The sequence below is a fragment of the Lampetra planeri genome, chromosome 16, assembly GCF_965212315.1.
Source record: "Lampetra planeri chromosome 16, kcLamPlan1.2.h2, whole genome shotgun sequence".
Classification (NCBI taxonomy): Eukaryota; Metazoa; Chordata; class Hyperoartia; order Petromyzontiformes; family Petromyzontidae; genus Lampetra; species Lampetra planeri.
In genome coordinates, this window is record NC_136122.1 from 10,761,525 (window position 1) to 10,784,894 (window position 23,370).

The 23,370-nt window shown below is 45.2% G+C and overlaps 1 protein-coding gene across 1 annotated transcript in view; it reads left to right on the forward strand.

Annotated features, from left to right (window-relative positions):
* Window positions 1–442: 442 nt before the first annotated feature.
* LOC144723032 (neurotrophin-3-like) overlaps window positions 443–23,370 on the forward strand; it is a 166,624-nt gene continuing 143,696 nt past the window's right edge. Inside the window, exon 1 of the mRNA XM_078601560.1 lies at window positions 443–4,541. The gene's annotated coding sequence lies outside the window, so the exon portion shown is untranslated. The remainder of the gene's footprint in view (window positions 4,542–23,370) is intronic.

A 23,370-nucleotide genomic window follows, 5' to 3' on the forward strand; every position in this document is an offset into this window, starting at 1 on the left:
TCATTGTCCAGGGCGAACTTGTCCAGCAGACAAAAGCGGCAGCAAAGTGATACATTTCATATTTTCTTGGTAAAAAAAAAAATGTTTGGTGCGTTGGCACGGGCGAACCACGCTTCTGTTTCTCGATTGCACGATGCGGGGACAGGTGCAAAAGAAGAGGGGGGGGGGCGGTGGGGTAGGGGTGGAATCCGAGTACACGCCGTCTCGTGCCATCAAACGTAGCGAGGTGGCCGTGAAGCCTGGACGCTTAACCTTCCGCATCATTACAGGCGTGAAGTGTGCTGCTGCTCAACAACCTTTTCGCGGTGCCCGTTTGCCGATGGCGCGGCCGCAGCTGACATTTGCGCGCCTCTGATGAGAGCCGCAAGCAGAGGACCTCCCCCCCACAACCCCCCCCCCCCGCAGGGCTTGCTGTGGGCAGCCGGAGGACTTTGAAGTTTTTTTTTGCAGATATGTGTCTGTTAATTTATTTATCTATCTATTTGCGTGTGTCTGTTATGATGACCTTGCCTGCTTGACCCCCCCCCCCCGCGCGAGCTTTATTGAAGATGTTGGATGGCATTTAAGCGGCTGCGAGTCATGAGTCCGATTTTTTTGTATATTTTTTACAGGGGTGGACGTCCTTTCGACAATTTTGCGGTCTTGTTATGAAAACAACGTCGGTTTCATAATTGAAATTCCATGGAAAGGCAACGCTGCAAATATGGGTGTTATGGCACATAGATTCATAAATGTATGTGCATGAGAATGGATTATTTTAAATGTGCATAGGTGTGTGATTAGTTCACACGCCCCCTGCAGCCAACAGAGGAACTTTACTGCATTAATATAATACAATTAAAAGAATAGTCTGGTTTTTTTTTATTGAATCCCGAATCATGACCGTGTGTATTGGATCAGGCTTAGAAAAGTGTGCTTAGGCAAGACACATCATCACTCGCAAGGACCTGGCCACAAATGACAGTTCAATGTAGTGGCTTATTACGTGGAAATGTGTAGCAGTCAAATACTCTCAACAAATGTTTTTAAACGTGGAGGAAAATTCTAAGGACCTGGACAAAAATCCACACGACAACGGAGATAACATGCACACTCCAAGTATACAGGCGTCAGGGTTGGCATCGGACCCACCACCTCCTGCAGACCAGGTGAGGCAGTTAACAACTCGCCACCGCGACATCCCTACATACATACAAGAGACTGGTCATTGAATGGCAGCCAAATGTGAGAGGGCACTTGAAAGGTCAAACACGGAAGACGGAGGGATGAGGGATGGTGAAGGAATGGAGAGGCATGAGGATGCCTTCATCCAGCAGTGGATATAGCATGGCTTATGCTAATGATTGTAATACTAATAGCTTAATGTGCCTAAGATATCTTCACACACACCCAAACTATTCAATGCCGTATTAGGTCCATGGTTGTATATTTTATACCGTTAAATATCGATCGGCCTGTTCAAAGGTTTACAGACGGTGCAAGACTTATTTGGAGGAGATTCTCATTTACAATTCCCAGCAACACGATTCACGTGAAAATGTATATAAGGCAGTAGCTTCCCTCTGTCCAGTTTTAGCTTAAAAAAAACATCACCTCCGTAACTAAGTGCCTCCACAAAGTGTTGAATACTTACAAAACAACTGTCGGTTATGCATTGACAAAACTAATGCCGTTAAAGAATATGAAAAAGTGCTGACGTGTGTTAGAAAAAAAAACACGTCCCGTCGGGGACATTATAGGTTTTTTTCTTTTCTTTAAGAGCCCTGTACGACGGTCTGCAAACCCCCATCTGCAGATAAATTTACAAGTGCTCAAAGTGCTGGCATTTATGGGCGGACGGATAGTTGGCCATTTACGTGGAATTACTCCACTGAGAATGTCGAGGGCATGGCAGGTGACAAACGACTCGCCGTTGTCAAAGTGCAAATGTTTATTAACAGAGATATATGCATCCACATTCGCCGATCGGAGGCAATTTGCCCTCCGAAGATGTTAAGAACTCTGCCGATAGGGACAAGGACATTATTGTTATTATCATTACAAAATGTCTATGACGGCTCTGCGGATGTTTAAATTGGCTTGCTTGTTGGACATGGCAGCCTTTGAATTTAAATGAAAATGGTTTCTTCTGTGCAATATCGCAGCATCTTTCATTATATTCTGGCGTGTTTGACATCAATTGAATTCTGTGGACTTTTAAAATTCCCTTGTCCTCCCGTATTAAAGAAGAGACAGCTCCCGCAACCATTTTAAGTCGCCGTGATGCGATGATTAACTTAGAATTAGTAGGGTTTTGTGTCGAAAGGGGAGAATAAGGAAACAACTTAAACTCTTAATGTGTTTAGCAAAACGTCGGCAATTCCATGTTCTACATCAGAACTAAAAGGCATGCCCATTAAAAAAAAACTAGGTCAGACACACCCACTCTTGCAGTAAAATTCATTGCAGAAACTTAATGCCATTTTCTTAATGGAAATTATTCCAAACAGGCATTTCGGTTTGCCTCGGGCAAGTGACCCAGTGCTCACGAGGACAGCCTCCGTGCGCGACTACATTCCAGGAACTGGAGCTTGAGATGCGCAATCGGACGGCGCCGACTGCACGCTACGGGGCAGAGGCATTGGCGTGATAAACTGATGGTGGCATGTTTTCTTGTGGGACTGGAGGAGGTGTAATGATGGAGCTTATTGATTGACAGATTGAAGCCCAGGGGTACGATGTGCGGCTGGCGACAATGGCATTTAATGTGGATTTTAAATGTATCAGGAATGAAATGGTTTAATTGCTGTTGTCTTGCAATTTAATCGCCGTGTTATTATGCTTTTGGTGAGGAATCAATTTGAGATGCGAATACAGTCGTTGTTTTAGAACGCAAACAACAATACACGGTTGTTGTACGTGTATTGGTGTTTCATATGAATCACACTCATTTAATCGCAGTGTATCATTAATCACAATTGACACAGGGAAGTCTCATGCTGGTACTGCGGCCAGTACCATTCATAAAAGTTTCCCTTCATGTTGGAGGCAATTGAAGAACCCGGAGAAAACCCACTGCGCTGTATATGAGGGTGACACACAACACTGCCATCCCCTGACCACACTATTTTTTTAAACTATTTTTTATTTTCCCAGGTGAGGCCCACTGAGCTATATAGCTCTTTTTCAGAAGCGACCTGGCTATCAAATGATTGCCCAATGAAGTGGCTCATCACGTGGATTTTTTTTTATAGCAGCCAAATATTGTAAACCCACGTTTTTAAATGTGGAGCGAAAAATTGGAGGACCCTGAGAAAACTCCACGCTACCATGGGGAGAGAGACATGCAAACTCGAAATATACAGGCGTCAGGTTTGGGATCGAACCCATGAACTCCTGTGTACTCGGCGAGGTAGTTAACATCTCGCCCCAAACCTCGCATCCTACAACACCAGGCAAGCCTGTTGTGATTACCCATTCAAGATCTAACCAGGCACAGCATTGCTTAGTTTCTGATATTTGTCAACATTGTGAACAGTCAGGATGAATTGGTCATGTGCTTGGTCATCATCGCCAGTCATGATCAATCCACTGCTGGTCGGTTCTGGTGGTAAGTGTGATATGCATTTTATGGTGGAAATTACAGTACAATATACAACATATATTTTTTGCGGGTAGTCGTTGCTATAAACGCGGCCTGTAATCCAGCACTGCGGAGGTTAGAGTTAGTGGATCGTACAGATTATAAAACGTCCTTTAAATTGTATGCAAGGCGCAATATAAGTAGTCATCATTATTATGGAATGTTGCAAAACTCCATTCCTCGGGACCAGGAATAGGCAGTAGAGCAAGAATGTGACCTCCACCTGTTCGCTCGCACTCGTGGGCTTTCTTCGGGTGCTCTGGTTTCCACTCGAATATAAGTTGTTTTTGCCAATAACATCTTAATATAGAGAGGACCACAGAGCGTGGGAAATACTTTGTGTGGATTCCTTTCTGTGGTTCCTTCAGAGTTGTTCCCTACAGGTTTAAATTAATAATACAATTAACAATGCATAACGATTTAAATTGGAAGATAATTGCCCCGTTGTTTGCGAGCAGGCTGACAAAGATAATGGGAGATTGGGCCGACACACAGGTTGACGCGTGCACCATTCTGGCATCAACCGAATACACGGCGATGCATTGTATGCAAATGAGATGTGCTTCACGTGAAAACGATTAAAATTGCACGACAAAAACAAGCTCTTTGGCCGAACAATTATCTCCATTCAACGTGTTTACGCCGTCGCTGCTTATCCAAGCTACCACATACAATATCATGGCGCACGATGCTATTACCATTTCAAAATCATACAACGGATGGACGTGTGCCATCGATTAAGATTTTATGCATGGGGGGAGGGGGGGTGGCACTTGGGCACTTGTGCGATGTAAACTTTGAGCAACGAGTGGCACTTTTGTCATCACGTCGCCTTCATCTGTTCCGCGCGGCTCCTGGGAGAAGCGAAGCTCCGGGCTTGGCCGCTGTTTGACGACCTCGAAAGCGATTTTGAGACAAGGTACCACGCGGAGGGTCCGTGAACATTGTTGGACATTTCAATTAAATTGACAAAATTGTTCGAGATGGTAACATACAAGGGCAACCGTGTCTTTGCTTGAGAGCCGTAACAAAAATTGTATATGTTGTGTATGACGATGTCTAGCGAGCTTTGTTTCGAAACATAAAACATATTTAAGCAGGCCGTAGCTCTGTGATTTCATGTAGAAATAGAATATATGTTTTGGTCCATTGACCTATGGCTTTTCAGTCCAATGTCATATTGCAGCGTTTGTTCTAAGCAAGCAGCAAACTCTGGAGGGGTTTTGACATTCTGGGTCTCATCAGCCGAGTCAGGCTTGTTGATGAATCTTTAACACGGAGGCTTTCGCGACCAATGTTATTAATAATACGTTTTTTGGGTTATGTCGTTCGGAAACATTTATACTTACACGGTCTAACCTAAAAACCTTTATTATTGTTGCATGTATGTTTAACTTATTTTGCACCGTACGTAGCCAAACGCGCTAATCGGAGATTGTTATACCATGCTGCCGATTTGTCAGATGTTATTGGCAAGACAACCCAATCTAAATTATGTGACCATGGAAAACACCATGTTATAACATTCAACATAATATTTGCATTACGAGTTTACATGTAATAACATCGTAGCATTTGTTAATGTGTACATTTTCAACGTTGAGAATTTGATCCAGTTGATATCTTTCTGATGACAAATGTAAAGTATTCATAAAAAAAAGTGTTATTCATAAAAGTGTCCATAGGCTTTCATTGATCGCATTTTTTTGGGATGGAATAATTCCAACAGTGTTATATTGAAATGGTTATGAAATAATGATAATTACACTGATCGAATATTAGATTCATATGTTGGGTAATGCTATGCTTATCTGACATTGTCTTGTCTGTTTATTCTAAAGTCCTAGAAAGCATTACAGCTAAAATTTATTTTACAAAAATAAATATACGTTCTAATATTCAATATCATTTGTACATGGGTCCATAGTTTACTTATGTGGCAGATTGATGGCACTGTTATATGTTCCTTAATGATATATTATACAACCCTTTCTTAAGTCGCTACTGGATGAAGGTTTCTCACACTGCTCGTGGTGGGGGTTGTATGACCATACTTCACCACGCTGGTCATGGGTGTTCACGACCGGTTAAGATATCACTTGCACTGACGCCAACCGAGACCTTGAATCGAACTCTGAACGCAAGGTTCATAGCGCCGTGCACAGACCATTGTGCCACCACTCCACCCCCCCAAAAATAACATTTCTACTTAAATAAATAAAATTACCAACGCTCTACAGCCTTACTTAACTTGGCTGAGTTTGCACAGTATCGCTAATAGATTGAACACACTGCTTGAATGGCTTATCGTATACATTACTAATCCCCATTTTCATTCCATTCCCAATTGCCGTCAGCCGGGACTTTCTGTCCTTCTCATGCGTTTGATTTGATTTGAACGTGTGTGCGTTTTGAAACCAGATAGATGGGGGGCCCCTATCACGGTTCATTTAGCAATTGATGTGAATCCGCATTGTTAACAAGGTCCCTCTGCGCAATGGATTTCATTTTCCTCTTTCTTTCTCAGAAATAGCGATTCGTTCCAAATGACGTGGCTTAAGGAAAAGCACGCGTGGGCAGGTGCAGAGAACCTTGGTCACCACTTGGCAGAGGTGACCAAAGGAAATCTACAGAGGCTCCTGCTGTGATTCTTTTTTGCAAGCTCACAGACTCCCGCCCCCGTGATGAGATGAGTTGTCAACCCTATAAACACATTCCTGCGGAGGGAGCTGGTAGGAACGTTGGGTTGCTCGGTCAATGGCCAGGATCAACGGCGGCGTGGTGTATTCTGCGAATTTGCCCTACTGTGAGGGCGGGCACAAGCCGGCGGGAGTAGGTTAAACGTTGAGTTTTATAAGGGCACCACGGGGTGACCAGCCCCTCTCCAACCAGCCCCACCCAGCCCCACCCTCCCCACACAGCCTCTCCTCACCCTCCCCACCCAGCCCCTCCCCACCTCCCCACCCAGCCCCACCCTCCCTACCCAGCCCCTCCCTGCACGACGGACGGACACAATAATCCCCTGTGGGCTGGTGTAACCAGGAGGTTCCTACCAGTAACAATACAAGCAGATGGACTCGACAACTGATCTGCAACGCGACCAGTAGACAAGACACAATGATATCTTAGGAATGGAGGTGTCCAAGTTGAATTCATAGAAACTGAACGGATATGTACGACTGTATTTATTTAAAAAAACATTTACAGCCCTTTGTCATGCCACGTATGAATGAAAACCTGTCATGGGGGTTGGTTGGCCATACTTCACCACGGTGGTCAATGCGAGTTGGTAAACGAGGGAGCCCAGGACTGGTTCAGCTACCACTCGCCACTGATTGTAGCCGTGGCAGGAAGTGGATACCAGATCACAGCGCAGTGGACTAACTTCTTCACCCGACGCTGTTCATGTAAAAACCAGGGCTTAATTTTTCGTTCAATATTTTCACTTCTCCACCCCCACATTGTTCATGTAAAATCAGGGCTTAATTTCTCGTGGAATATTTTCACTTTTCCACCCCACGCTGTTCATGTAAAACCAGGGCTTAATTTTTCATGGAATATTTTCCAACCCCCAAAATTCCTTAAACCTCCCCCGCCGCCCCATTAAGGTATTATTGCAATACAGTGCATGCAATAATGCAGAGGAGGGTCCTGCGTTATTGGAATGTTTGGTCAGTTCATTAGCGAATGTTTGGCTGATTGGAGGAAACTGGAGTAGCGGGGAAAAGGAAAAAAAAACGCCGCCACACGTGCAAGAGAAGAACACTTAAAACTGAATGTACTGCCATCTCCTGGCCACTTCTCAGCCAAGGGGATGGCAGGACTCCGTGATATGAGGCACCGGTATCGCTGACCCTATTACCGGTGGGGTTACCTGCGATTGTTATCCTCTTGTCCATGAAAATATCGCGAGTTATAGGAAGGCTCTGAATTACGGGTAAAATCGCAGATAATGGCAAAGAGGAAGACATAGGGCCGCGGTTAATAGGAGTTTTTACGGAGCCTACAGCTGCCATGGATGATAGTTTATCTACTGCTCGATCAATGCCTTTCCGTGTTATCATCCCTCGCAGTCCACAATCCATTTGACTCTCCTGCGCATGATCTGGTTTCATCGCTCCACCTTGGGTGGGTAACCTGCTTTGACTGCCATTCTGTCACTCGTCTCGACCACCTGCCATCGTCATCATCCTTGGTAGTGACGGGTCCTGCGCTCGCCCAATGATCTTGACATATACTGTGCTCAACGTCGGCCGGTTTGGCAGTAGTGCCTCCTATGGACAGCACGGTGTATTTCATCAATGCAAAGAACCAAAGCAGCGTTTTGACATCGCTTTGTAACCTGACGTGAACTTCGTCGAGACGATAAGGGGCACCATGATAGAGATGCACAAAGCATGATCCACGGGGGGGGGGGGGGGGGGGGTGGGGAGCTATCTGCGAATTCTATCCATTTATTTTAGCAACGATGAATTGGACCTTAAGTCCTGCATTGCAACAGATCGAACCCACGACCTCTTTGCCATCTCGCCACCGGAGGCCGTGGCACCAGCCTGCCACGTGCCCTGTCCAACGTTCGGTGTCAGAATTTCTCGGCAGTTCTTTCGGAGAGTCAATCTCGATTTTGCCTTCGGGGCCGTTCATAAATGACGTCACACACCTAGGGGGCGGGGGGGGGGTCAGGCATTTGTGACGATGTGTGACGAGGGCGGGGGGGTGAGAAATGTGACGTCACGTAAAAATGCAACTTTAAATAAATATAGACCACACGTTCTACTTAATTAAATAGACGTTTTAATAAATGTTTTCTACTACAACATCAGGGTGCAGCGCCACATTAAATACGGGTTTGGGGGGGGGCAGAGCTTTGTGACGTCATATTTGAGGGGGGGGTCTGACTTTTTGTGACGAGGGGGGGGGTCAAAAATCGTCCAACATCGCGTGACGTCATTTATGGACGGCCCCTTCGGGGTCTGTCGGATGTCCAACTGCAAGTCTTCCCAACCCTACCGAGCAACGACTCCTTTCTGCCCCCCTCCCTCTGGTCTGCTTGGTCAAGCATCGGATCCACTTTGGATCCGCGCAGATGAACAATGACCCTGGCTCGTTAAAACATCCAATGTGCGTGCCCTTGTTAATACATGGAGTGGGAGTGGGGGGGGGGGGCTAGTAATGCAGTGGGTGTGATCTTAATAAAGAAGGCGTGGCTCGAGATGTGAGTGGGCGGGGATTTGTTAAAAAGGCGGGGCTAGTAATGGAGTTGATTATACATTTACGATTAAACGATGGCGTTCCCTACTGACTTAAACATTTTAATACAGTATAGGCAAGCGGCTGTTGTCGTTGGCTGAGTAGCATGCATAGAGTATATCGTCGTCAAAAGCCATTGTTAATATTCTGCCATTGCCATCATCTGTGGTCCAACGATACCACAATGCAACCCACTGCTGCACGCATCACATGGATCTTATCCGTCCACCTCCATTGTCGTTCGCTCAGGTGCGTCATCTGCCGTTTCGTCGCCAGTGTCATCCATCTGCTATCGTGCCTCCCAGCAACGCATCCTCGCCGGAGCCCACTCACTCTTCTTGACACTTAACACGACATCAATGGGATCCTTTTTTTATATTTCCAAAATCGCTATGACTCACGGCTCACCCATTGATTTAGTTCGTCGTTTTGATCTTGGGCCTAACTTCAATAACGTTCATAGGCATACATATTCTTCTGTGCTTCAGAGCTTTGTTCCCTGAAATGAGAACTTTTTTTTTTATAAGAATAGGTTTTAACCTTTTTGGCATTAAAACAGTTGTGTTAAGATGTTAACACACCAAACTGAAACCTTTTGCAAGGAATCATGTCTGCATTAACCACATATATTTATGGTGAACATGCAAACAAACAAAAATGCTCTGATATTAGTATATATGGTGCAGGCATGATTCCTTGCAAAAGGTTTCAGTTTGGTGTATTAACATCTTAACACCTGTTTTATTGCCAGAAAGGGTAAACCCTCTTCTTATATTTTGATACGGGCAAGGGAGGTCCCATGAGATTACTTTTTTTTAATCAAATACATTCGCCAGTCAATGTCATGTTTGTTTACATACATGGTACCTTTTTAGGCACACAACTGCTACTCAAAGCACCATCACATTAATACTCACCATAACATTTGAAACATTATAAACTATACATGCAATACTGCCCCTTAAAGGGTAAATCTGCATAACAGATGACATTTGCCTAAGGTCCTTCTTCAGAGGAGACTTCTATTCACATAACACCTCCGATTAGCACTGCACCTTCAATTAGCATCGTTGGCTACGTACGGTGTGAAATATCTTCTGCAATACATACATAGCTTTATAGAAGGGCAATTTCCCAAAAATGCACCTATCGTATATACATTTGTTGACCTCTTTGTGGTCGTGTTATTGACAAACGTTGATTTTTCCCAATTTGAAGAGATTAGGCACATGCATGGTGATTCAGTTGCCGATAGTCACACATGTGCGGCGAGAAATGGAGAGCACATTGCTCATGGTCAATACTGTGTTCGTATAGCAGAGCTGTGCGTGGGCACAACAAGCGCTCATCCATACCTCGGCTGTACCAAGTTCCACGTGTCGCGCAACCTTTAAACGGCCATAACCCTGTCATTAAGGCATAAAGTTGGCTGCCACACTGACCCATACCCGTACCGAGGAGTCTGCCATGCTTGAGTAGAACAGCCGGTTTGTTTTATGAGCACACGAGTGAGACTTTCAGAGTCACCATTTCCAAACTTGGTAATTTCCCACGGAAAAATAGCAAATGCTTTTGCACGTATGCCATGCTGCTTTCTCTCTCTCTCTCACACCTCTCTGAAAAATCTGTGGCTGCTGCGATTGTTTGTTTTATTTGCGTAAATACATTGGCTTGGCGAAATGTGTCACATTTTCTGTAGTGTTGAATGAAGGCCTTTCCATGCCAACATCGGTCAATACAGATTGGTGATAGGTTGCAGGAGGGCAGGGCCGGTTCAGATATCACTCATCACTGATGTTGCCATGGCCAGGAGTCAAACTTAGGTGGTTGGATGTGTATCGTGAGTCAATCAGCAAGTTGCATTTGGTGGGGTAAAATGTGAGTACTGCCACATTTTTCAAGGCACATCTGGCCAGTGTGGAAGAGTAGGCCAATTACCTTCTAGAAAGGGTCTCATACGTTCCCTCTTTTGGAGGCCTTTTCGCGAGTAATGGCGCGAGCTAGAAATTGCAGGGCTGCGCCCTCACCTTCACAAATAATGAGCACAGGAATTGATATTCGTCGATTAATCGATGCATAGATTACCTCCTAATGCTTTGCAATTGTACATTACATAGTTGTGTAATCCCAATGTTGGTTCGTCATAGGGTTGCCTCCTGTCCGGGTTTGTCCCAGACAGTCCGCAAATTGGCGTCTATGTTCGGGTGGCATAAATTGATTTGGACCGATATGTTGGTATTCATATTCTTTGGATCTTTCGGTAAAGCCACGTACATAGAAAAAAAATATTTTAATTTTTTCTATCTACGTGGCTTTACCGAAAGACCCATAGAATATGAATTCCTGCAGTCACGAAAGCTTTAAGTCAAGATCTGTTGGTATTGTATCCGAACTTTATTACAGTATACTGTCAGTGCCGGATGATCCTAGTAGCAAAAAAGTAGCATGTGCTACTGGCCCCGCACTTTCAAGGGCCCCGCGCTCAATGCTTTCAAGCTATAAATTTCAGTTCAGTGATTCTGCACTTGCTCTATTACTATAGTACTATACTGCCTTCAACTTTTATGAACGACTGGGTGTTTGAGGTTAGCGATTTGTCGTATTATCTGGCCGTGTAGCAAATTAAAAAAAATAATTACTTTACTATGCAAGTACAATATTTGTGTTTTAATATTTACGTGCTGTTTTTTTCGGGCCCCTTTATAACATATGCTACAGGCCCCACACTAGCTTAATCCGGCACTGTATACTGTCCAGCTTTGATAGACCGAGGTTAGAGGTCTACAACTTGCGGCTACGGAGCCGCATGCGGCTCTTTCAGGAGCACCGTCTTGTAGTCACATTGCATTGCGGCTCTCGAAATATTTAGTTTTTTTTAATCAAATTTGAAAAAAATGGCACTTCCTGTTATTTTGGTTACCGACTCCTGATCTTGGTTGACCGATGTCTGGGTGTTTGGTGCGCGATAAGGTGGCAAACTCTGTATGGGTCAGCAGAGGGCAGTAGAGTGATTTCAGTGAAATGAAACCAAGTTGGAGATGCTGAGATGCTGCTGCACGTGTTGGTCAAAGTCAGGCACACGTGTCACCTCCGACGATTTGCAACAACAACAACAAAGCGCACAATGGTCAGGCGGATAAGCCTGCGGCCACGTGCATTTGTTTATGCTCCAGTAAATCTTCACCCATTCCGTTCCCTTGACTCCAAGCACCGTTTATTTGCTGCACCTGACTTGCGATCAGGATGGCTTCTGTCCAGTGTCCGTGGAGCGACTTGGTGCGTGAGCTCACGCGAAGTGACCGAACAAGTTCTTGGTCATTTTAACGCAATGACGCCCAGAGAGAGATTGTTGTTGTGTTGCGATCTAAACGTCGTGGGTTTTTTTGCTTTTCTTTTTTTATTGTATTTAATTTAGTTTTCTGTATTTTTTATTTTATGTTCTATCTACGTGACTTTACCGAAATAGCCAAGAATTAGAGACTGTTCTGTCTGTCTAGTTGTGTAGTGATCGTAATATAAGTGGCAAGCAAGCATGAGACCTCACCTGACGTTGTACCATCAGCGGGCGATGCCGGGGAGTCTTCGATGCCACCCTGTCCGCTGCATCATCTTGAAATGTGCACTCTGCGACGAATGCAATGTGCTCCCCCAGGAAGACATTGTAGCCAAGCTATAGGGGAGGTTGTTTGAGGGCGTTAGGAGGGTTTGTTGGGCGATTTATTTGAGTGCAAAACCTGAAAAGACAAGAGGATATTCCTGCTGTGCTGTTTCCATCCCCCCAAGCCCCACACGTGCATCGCACCTTCATGCGTAGTGGTCCAGACAAAACGGACGATTACGAACAAAAGTCATCTTTGTCACAGCAGTCGATGTTTCCAGCTCGTAAATGTTCATAAATAAAGAACAAAGTTAATGGGACGCACATTCTCGTGCTGACGTTCATTTTAAATTGCGTGCGGTTATCTTCTTATTCTTCTTCAGAAAAAAGACGGCAATGTTTCCTTCATTAGCAAAAGGAAAATCGCCAAGGTGATGAAGTTAGGCTGCTGCATTAAACATTTTGGCAATAGTATGACGAACGCGTGGATTCATTGTGGGAGTAAACCGGAGAACCCCACGCATAGGAGGGTGTAACACTCGATGCTCTGCACAGATAGATTCAATAATCCATTGCTGTACTACCATCTCTTGGCCACCTTGCAGCACTAGCTTGTATTTCCAGTTATTCTTACATATAAATACTGATTATATATTAATATTACAAAGCCTTGGTTATACTAAATGTCATTTATTTGATTATATATTATCTACACATATATTTTTAAATAAATGATCGACTGTGGAATTAAGGAACTTAACTAATAATAAAAAATTGACAACATTCCCAACAAATATTCAGTTGTTTGATACCAATTGTGTTTGCGGCATTCAAACCGTGTTTTTTTGTTCTCTCTCTCTCTTTCTCTCTGAATGCCACCCAATGGCTTTGAAGTAAGAGGGGAAAGGTTATTTAGCATTTAAGCCTCTAGAATGACCCGCGGAGCGTCGAGGCAGCTGTCGTAGAGAAGGGGAAATCAATGCGCCGGCCTCGTTCATTAACCTTCAGCGGTTACGGGGTCGTATTTTCGCCTTTGTCTCTTTTGTCCCGGTATGGGGCCCTTTCTTCTGGAACTGTTTACGCAGTCGACTGATGAGCTTTACAATCCCCCCCCCACCCCACACTAATGCTCGCGATTCGATGAACTGCCGCTATTCAAGACCGCAATCGGTTGAGTTAAATAATCGATTGTTTTAACACGTAGTAGGCTTTCGTGAACAATTCAAAATAAAGTGTTTTTTTTTTTGTGGGGGGGGGGGGAGGGGGGTTAGATCGCGTAAATATAAATGTGTCGTGAACTCACCACCACCCGACACAGCCAATTAGTAAAGTTTTGTCATGGAAACAATTCTGGCAAAATCACCTGAGTTTAGAACGAAACGTCGTACTCAAATTGTAAATGTGCGTTTACTCTCCAACAAAACGTTGTGCTGCAGTAATCGCGATTGTTTTACGTGACAAACCTTTCTGATTGGCAGTGTCGGATGGTGGTGGGTAAACGACACATTTACATTGATGCGATCTAACCCAAACGAAAACTAACTTTATTGTGACTCGATCGTTTTTGTTGTTGTCTATTGCGTGAATGAAGCGGCCGCTCGTTTGCACCAGGGAACAACGCGACCCGTTACGCAGAAGGCACCTGAATGAAATGTCTCGTCGATGCGCATGTTGTAGGTGCAATGAGTGTATTTTAGTCGATGTATCGAGGCATTAACCTCTTTCAACCTCGGTTGGAAAAGCGTACTAAAAAAAAAGAGTCGAAGTCAAATGTGCGTGCATTATCTCCATTAGCTACCTTTTGGTAATCTTGAAAATGCCACATTTCTCTGGTGGGGGCCCAGTTTAACATCCTCGTCATCAGTCAGCCATTGCCAATCCACTGCTGGATGAAGGTTTCCCCAAGCCACCGCCACTTTGCACGCTCGTGGGATGTAACAATACACCCAGCACCACCTGCACACTCACTGATTCAATTACTCTATTTCCTTAATGGACGTTTTCTAGGACGAGCTCCATTTATTTGAAAAAACTATCCAAATAATAAAAACAAACATACATACAACCACACCCATAAAAACAAAACAACCAGAAATAAAAATTTAAAATCCATCCACGATGGAACACGCGAAGGGAGTCCTATTTCCCATGCCCCTGGCTACAACAATTGATACAATATTGACTCGGGCTAACGGGACAGGTCATCCGGCCATTGACGAGCAGCGCCGCTCCACATTCGAGGCACTGCGACCTTCAACAGGGTGGGGGGGGGGGTCACTGCCCCCCCCCCCCCTCACCTCCTAAATCTGTCCCGGCTTACCCCTGGGCATCACAGCCTGATGTCTGTTGATGCCCCATTTCGCGAGCCGCCTGTTTAGTCGTTCGCTGAATCGCATCATCCCCAATCGTCCGTGCTGTTGTCACAGTCACGTTTAACACTTTGCAGTGAAGGTTTCAAAGTGTTTCGTGTTTTCGCTCTGTCCGTCTGTCTGTCTGTAATGAGGGACGGCGAGAGGTGGTGCTGGGTTCATGACTACTCTCATAGAGATGATACAATATGAACAACACCTTAGTAAAAAGAAGTTACGTTGCTATTAGACTTACCGTAGAAAAAAAACCGGCCGTGTTGACCACATCTACGCCTCTATATAAGGAACGAAACAGGTGGACTTCTCCACAAATCTGGCTGTCGCCTGATGAAGCTAGTTGTAACTACTGGCAAAAACGTCGTACTCAGATTGTAAATGTTGTGGCTTGGCTCTCCAACCCTAGTGACGAATTGGCACATTCTGTTTACGTGACAACCCTTACTAGTTGGCTGTGTCGGGTGGCGGCGGGTTTTAACGACACATTTATATATTTACGCGATCTAACCTCCCAAAAACTCCTCTATTATGCAAGTTGATCAACGGGTTAGCCCACACCCTCCCCCGCAAGAGGCCGCTATGTGAGCCCTGTGGTCTCACCACGGCCGTCCGACATGCGGTCCTCCGCGCGCCTGGTGCGGGCACCACCGTTTAAATGCTCACGCTGGAAAGTGTGAACAGAATCCCGCCTATACTCTTAGTTCTTTCGGTAAAGTCACGTAGGTAAAAAATGAAATTAAAATTAATAAAAAATAAAATAAAAATCACGACGTTTCGGAGGCAACACAAGTCTCCGTCATCAGGTGGGACCCGTCACAGCCAGATTTGCTGCATCAAGTGGCTCACTTGATGCATCAAATCTGGCTGTGACGGTCCCACTTGATGACGGAGACTTGTGTTGCCTCCGAAACGTCGTGATTTTTATTTTATTTTTTATTAATTAAAATTTCAGAGTATGAATCCTTGCAGTCACGAAAGCTTCAAATCTAGAGTCAAGATTTAGGTTAAGGGGTGTGAGGTTAGCGATTAGAGTTTGGATATAAATTAATAAGCTCGGTTTTAAAGTGAGAATTCAGCTCTAGTGCAATGGTTGAATTTGTGTAAAGTCAGACCCACTCCCGTTATAGCAATGTAAAATTCATATATTACTACTCTTAGGGTTTTTCGGTAAAGTCACGTAGGTAAAAATGAAATTTAAAATAATAATAAATGAAAAAAATGATTTATTTTGATTTATTTTCATTTATTATTATTATTTTATATTTTATTTTTACATACGTGACTTTACCGATTGAACTAAGAGTATGAATCCTTGAAGTCACGAAAGCTTCAAATCTAGAATCCCGCCTACTCGCGTGGCTCTTCTTAACCGGCGTGCAATAAGTACGTGACGGTCGTCGGCCAAACAAGCATAAGCGATATTGGCCAAACATCCCAACGTAGGCCCCTCCTGAAAAGGAGTCTTGAGATTCAGCTTCCCTGGACAAATAGAAGGCATTGTTACATTATCGTTTGAATAATATAATTAAAATTGTACGTAAGATCATAGTGGTTGAGATAAAGAGTGGGGGTATTAAAAGTGCTGGTGTAGTTGTGATGACAAAAAAAAATCACAACGGTGATAATGTGTGCTTACGAACATCGTTGTCGACATCCGCCGTGTTCTTTCAACTGTTGGATACAAGGCCTCGCCGCGTCTGCATCGTCCCTTGTGATGCATCTGTGACGCTAAATTCCAACTCTCTCCTGCGCTTGGGCTCGCCTCATTGTCCCATAACCGCGGTGATCATCTTCTCGGGCGTGTTCCGCGGGCTGTCAAGCAGAGGTGTGGACTCGAGTCATGTGACTTGGACTCGAGTCAGACTCGAGTCATGAATTTGATGACTTGCGACTCGACTTGGACTTGCATAACAATGACTTTGTCCCACCTCTGCTGTCAAGTCTGTCACCACTGTCATTCATCTGCTTTCTTCCCTTCCAGCTATGTGTCCTGCCCAAGCCCACGTGCTCGTTTAACAGTCAACAGGATGACTATACGTTGGCTCTGCAATGCTTCAATAGCTCTACTCATGCAAGGTGTTATCCAGACTCAACTTTGTTTGCCTTCTGAGATCCAATGCGGCCCAGGTGATTTGGTGAAAGAGGTGAGAGAGCACAGTGACCATTTGAGTTTATATACGGCATTGTTGTCGGAAGGAAAACTGGGTTGTGTGCGAGTTTGTAACGGAGTTTCCAATGGCATTTGAGGTCAGTAGGCACCGCCACGATTGGCACATTTGGTATTTGCACCATTCGTATAGCACAAGGCTTTCACAACGCTCCGTGTTTCACACACGAGTGTAGTCTCTGCCAGCAAGGGGGTATTTTGCGGGGGGTAAACTTCAAACATGGAAATGTTGGACCATGGAGCCAGCACACACGGCTGTCTCTTTTTCAAACACAGTAACGTCACGGGATCTTCAACGTCCACTGCGTGTGTATTTATTCGTATCTTTTGGGGGTGAATGCACCCGCGGCATTCACCAGGGTGGCCACTGGATCTGAACCGCGAACACCCGCAACGAGTGGCAAACGCGCTACCGCTCGGCACCGTCACCATCCCCCGTTGCCTGCTACCGGGGTTCCACCTGCACCCGCTCACGCCGTCGGGCCAGCGAGGAATGTGCCTCGCGTGCCTAACTTTCGAGAAAGGGCGTAGTTGCAGCTCATGGGTTTCTCCCAACAATTTCGAAAGAATGCGCGGGCCGCACAGTCGCGGCCCGCGCCGTTCGCTGCAGAGGACAGGGCAGCTCCTGATTGCTGCTGTCGTTACCATCAGGGGCCCCCAGTTCGGCGTGCACCTCCCGTGCCGATGTCTGCCCAAGTTGTGCACCCACCAGACACCTTCTCCCGCCTCCACTTCGTCGCAGCGGCGGAGAAAGGTTGGCGAGATGTTAACTACCTCGCCTGGTATGAAGGAGGTCGTGGGTTCGATCCTGACCCTGACGCCTGTGTGTATTTGGAGTTTGCGTGGATTTTTCTCTGGGTCCTCCGGGTTGTCCCACCACATTTATAAACAACACGCGTTGAGACTATTCGGCTGCTATACATTTCCACATGATATGCTACTCTGTTGAGCTATAATTTGAGGCCAGTTCGCTTCTGAAAAAACTGCTATATAGCTCAGTGGGCCTTGCGTGATAATAAAATAATAAGTATTGTTTTTATTTCATAGTTTATTGGTGCAAGGAATAACGCGGTGGCCCATCTGTCAAATTCCACCACCTCCCCCTACCCTCAGCCCAAACATTTTTCTGTAGCTCAGTGTCTGGGCCCATCTAGCTCGTGAGTCATCCTGCAGTTGCACCGCCTGCACACTCGACAGCTACGCCTCTGCTCCGACTTCCTTCATAGACCCTGCGCCGCCCGCCTCCTCCATCCCGCTGCCGACTCGCAGACCTGAATCTTTGTGATGTACAAAAGTCCAAGTCTCTGCCTCCGATGGTCAAACAGTTTTTTTCTTCTCACTCAAATGTTGTACTCGCGTATTATAATTTACAAGTTGTTTCATACTTGTATAAGTTAATAAATCAAGTAACATTTTAAATTGCGCACTGAAAACAACTTTGGAAATGCCACCCTGTGTTTAGTTACGCGGTATTTATTCAATTATTTTTCCATTTCCTTATTGCAGGTCAAAGTGCTGCGCTTATGTATATCGTGTACGGGACATCTAATACTAACAATCCATGACAATTGATTCAAACTCCAAATAATTATTCCATGCTTCCTTATTCCACTTATTTGTCTTGGCCTCAATGAGACTCGTTAGAATGGCGGTGCATAAACACTGCTATGGAACACGCGAACCACAGCGCCCCTGAGCATACCGACAACAATAACACAACAACATTTTCGATTCCTGTGATCCGGCACCGGCGGGACCATAATTAACTTGGTTTGCACACGCGATGTATCTATCACTCGTTCAACTTCCACTCGAAATCAGGGAGGGGACGTAGAACCGCACAACGTCTGTACTAGGTTCAAGAATGTGATATTTTTTCTGGCTTGTCAACCTTTTGATGTCCTCATTATTGACTTCCCACTGCCCATCACCCGCCACCCACACAACCCTTCACCTTCATCCTCCTCCCTCCTCCCATCTCCATTAAGGGGCCATCCATTTAGTAGATACTCAAAAATCTGTCAACTTGACCCCCCCCCCCCCTTCCTGTATGCACGCGTACTTTTTACACCCCCCCCCCCCCCCCCAACTGCGTAAGTTCGGTTGACGCACCCCCCCCTCCCCCCCCCCCCCGAATCCTATAGAACGGCCGATATTTAATCCACGCAGAAACGATCAAGGATTAATAATATGAACGTGTTTTAGCAAACAGATAGTCCGGCGGTGGACTATCTAATTCAATTGAAGGGCAATGCAGACAATTTATTATCGAGGCTTCACCCCCCCCCCACCTCTCCGTTTCCTATGCGTACATTGTCAGTAGACCCCCCCATACGCAAGCGTACGCGTTTGGGTTAATCCCACCCCTCCTCCTTCCTCCCTCTATGCGTACGTACTATATGGATGGCCCCTGACACCACTGCTGCCGATGATGAGTTCAGACCATGGGGCAAGACTTTGTTTTGCCTGCACGCTGATTGGCTGACACGCTGCCACTTGCCACGCGGTCCGGTCTGGCCTCAAGTGGGGACGGCGGTTGGAAAAAGCGAGGAGGTACGGGTAAGTGGGCATTGTGTCACACTCACCTGCACAACTACGTCCACTCCAAAAATGTATATGCATATGGATCCATAATAAAGTATTTTGTTTGAGTTGCATCGCGTCAATATAAACGTGTCGTTAATGTGTCGTCAGCGGCGTCGGCGGCAGTTCCTTGGGGCTCGCGGATGACGTCCATCAGGTTTGGTGGTGGCTCTTGAGGTCGCTGATGAGTCCAATTCTGGAGCCGCACATCTTTGGGCATTGAGGGCACGTGGTCCCAGATGGAAGTGCGGATCTGCAGTGCCGGTGTGGTTTCCTTTTCCTTTTTTTACGTCGATCCGCTTCGACATCGAGACGTTGGGTCTCGAAGTTCGCCGCGGCCTGGTGGATGCAGCGGCGACACCCTGGGCGGTCGGCAGCCTGCTCCTCCCTGTCTTGAAGGCAAGGTGTACGGATAATATTGTCAGCGAAAGCCTTACGCGTTAAACTTTACACGTGCTTACAAAATAAAAATTGCCTTGACTCACCCAGGAAAGCCTCACCGAGTCACAAGGTTGTTATGAGGAGGGTCCTACTTTTGGATGTTTGGCCAAAACAATCAGAGTATTTTTTGGCTTCATATTCTTAGGTTTTTTCGGTAACGTCACGTAGGTAAACAATTAAAATTAAACGTCGTGATTTTTTTTTACTTTTATTAATTTTAATTTTTTTACCTACGTGACTTTACCGAAAAAACCTAAGAATATGAATCCTTGCAGTCACGAAAGCTTCAAATCTAGAATTATTGTTTGGCTCTGTGTGTGTGAGGATACAAGAGTAACCAGAGAATACCTACACGCATGGGGAGCTAATGCCTCAATCTCTGCACAGGTAGATTCAGTCATCCGTTGCAGTTTTTACATCTCCTGGCCACCTCGCAGCCTAGAACACCTGATGTTCCCTACAATACCTGATATTCCTTACAACAACTGATGTTCTTTACAACACATGTTTCATGTGCGGCGGTTGCCCATTCAACCACTACCCAGGCCCAACCTTCCGAGCTTTTGAGGTTGGACACATTCGTGGTGATACGGTCCGAGATTCTGATTCAAACACGTGATTCGTTGAAACGTTAAATGTCCATTGAATTCACGCGTATGGATGTACATTTCATTTTGGATACCTTTTGGATTGTATGATGAAAACGTGCATGCAAATCAATTTTGTTTCACGAAATTAGCGATTGTTTGTGTTACAGTGGTGGGGGGGGGGGGATTTATACATTTAGCTGAGTGCGTCACTGGTACTAGGATGAGCCGGACACCAAAAATCTGAAAAAAATCCGCCTTTCCAAAGTTGTTTATCTTTCCGAGGGCTTGCCCCGACCTGAAGATCAGGCAAAACTGTTTAGCGCATTGACTGGTTGGATGTGTTTGCTCACTCGAGACATGTTGATGGATGGCTGAATTACAATATTTTATAACTCAACATTATACCACTGTTGATTTGTTGAAAGGTACATTTAATCGTTATCAACATTCTATGAAAGTTGAAGCTGGATATTAGCACACCCCAGGTGTGCTTATATACAAAGTGTGCTTTATCAGAAGTTTAAATTATCCTTTCCACACCAGTGGAATGTAAATACGCCACGTGCCAATTTAACAACTGTTCGTCAGGAAACATTTTTAAAATGTAATTCTCATCAGGCCCCATGGTACAAAGTGCAGTCTCAAACTCTTACTATCCACTTTGCCTCTGTGGCCTCTCCAGGTGCTATGAAAAAGTGTCGTTACCTGAAACGTCACCTATCACAGTACGTACTTTTTTTTAAGGTCACCGTATCGCTCACGAACGTGTTGAGCTTTCTTGTCGTTGTTCTTCATGTAAGCATCAGAAGCTTCTTCTTCTTCCACGCGTTTGTCCCACTCATGTGGGGGTCCGCCCGTTTCTGCACTCCCTGCAGGGGCAGGGTCAGAATCGGCCCTAGACCTTTGGGGGCCCTAAGTTAAATTTGGTTGGAGGCCCCTTTGATGTATGATTTTTTTCACCCACGAGCTAGCAGTGACTCTAGGGGGCCCTCTGCTGGCCACGGGGCCCTTTGCAATTGCAAGGGTCGCTTAGTGGCTGGGCCGGCTCTGGGCAGGGTCATTGGGTCCAGAGATGATTCGCACCCTCTGCCAACTTCAGGGCTGCGGGGGACTGAGGGACATTTGTTTGCCACGACTGTCCATGTTTTGGCGTTAGACTTTCATGGCCGGTTACCAACAGACGCCAACCATCCTCCTTTTATAATTGTCTTTTAACATATCAATAGGTACTCTTTGGTTCTTTCGGTAAAGTCACGTAGATATAAAATAAAATCAATAAAATCACGGCGTTTCGGGCGCAACACAAGCGTCCGTCATCAGGTAGGACAACCACAGCAAGAAGCAATTGCTGAAGTGGGCAAAAGTGTGTTGCGCCCGAAACGTCGTGATTACATTAATTTTATTTTATACCTACGTGACTTTACCGAAAGAACCAAAGAGTATGGATCCCTGCAGTCGCGAAAACTTCAAATCTAGATTTCAACAGTATATTGCTAAATGTCTCGACGACACTCGCCTTTCAACTCAAGAACTAAGCGTAGAAGGAGCTCGCCTGGCTCTGTCCAGGGCCGCCGTGAAGGAGAGTGCTGAGGGTAAAATTCCTGTAACGCAAGCCTCGTTTGGTTGCACGGGCATTGGTAGCTGACCTCTAATGATTTAACCCAAAAACTAAAGCAAAATTGGCAACATCACGATTCTCCCGCGGGCTTTCCGCGCGCTCCTCCCCCACAGCCAAAAAAGACACATAAACAAAGATTACCCCACCATAATTATCTAATTACTGCTACCCTGTAGCAAACCGGGGTTTAATTTAAACACCTGCGAGAAGATTATTATTCCGTCAGCTTAAATCGTTCTAAGGCACCTCCAGCTCTTGCCAGCCACCCACATAATTAAGGCCGACCGCGTATTGCAGCTGATGTAAATCATGAATTAAAAAAAAATAGCCATAAATCATCGCAGAGGCGCATTAAAACTATAATTTGTGTCAACTTCAATTGAGCGCAGTGCTGCAGTGTGATAGTTCTAATTTAGTTTGTATAGACGTGTGATTCGATCTGTGATTTACTGCTTAACTCTTGAATTGGGGCTTTGGTGTTGCCTTATAGGTTTTCCCACAGTGATGACGCATTACTAAACTCAACTATTTTTTATTTTACCAGGTAAGGCCACTGAGCTAGAAAGTCCTTTTTCAGAAGAGGCCTGGCCACAAATGATAGTTCAACGTAGTGGCTTATGTGAGAAATTCTGGCAGTAGTAAAATACTCTAAACGCATGCTGATTCTAAATGTGGAGGGAAAACCCGTAGGGCCTGGAGAAAAAATGTACGTGACCACGGGGTAACATTCAAACTCAAAATATGCAGGCGTCAGGGTCGGGATCGAACCCCCGATCTCCTGCATACCAAGCTAGGAATATGATGCCAACCACTGGTTGAAAACTTTCATTTTTTTAGCATGTGCAAAACACAGGCTGTATTTAAATGGAAAATGTAATTAACTATAAAATGTGCTATCCTCCCCCACTCACAGTGTTTACTATTCCAAGAGCGTTTTATAAGCCTCTTTATTAATTGTATGAAGAAGGGAGACCCATTATAGTGCTATTAAAACTCGGCACAAGACAGCCAGTGTTGCAAATAGCTTTGTTTTACTGCGAAAGAGATCCAATTGCACACGTGGGTTATTTTAGCTTTACCCATTAAAACATATCCTTAGACTTGGTCACTATGGGCTGTACATTTTTGTCACTTT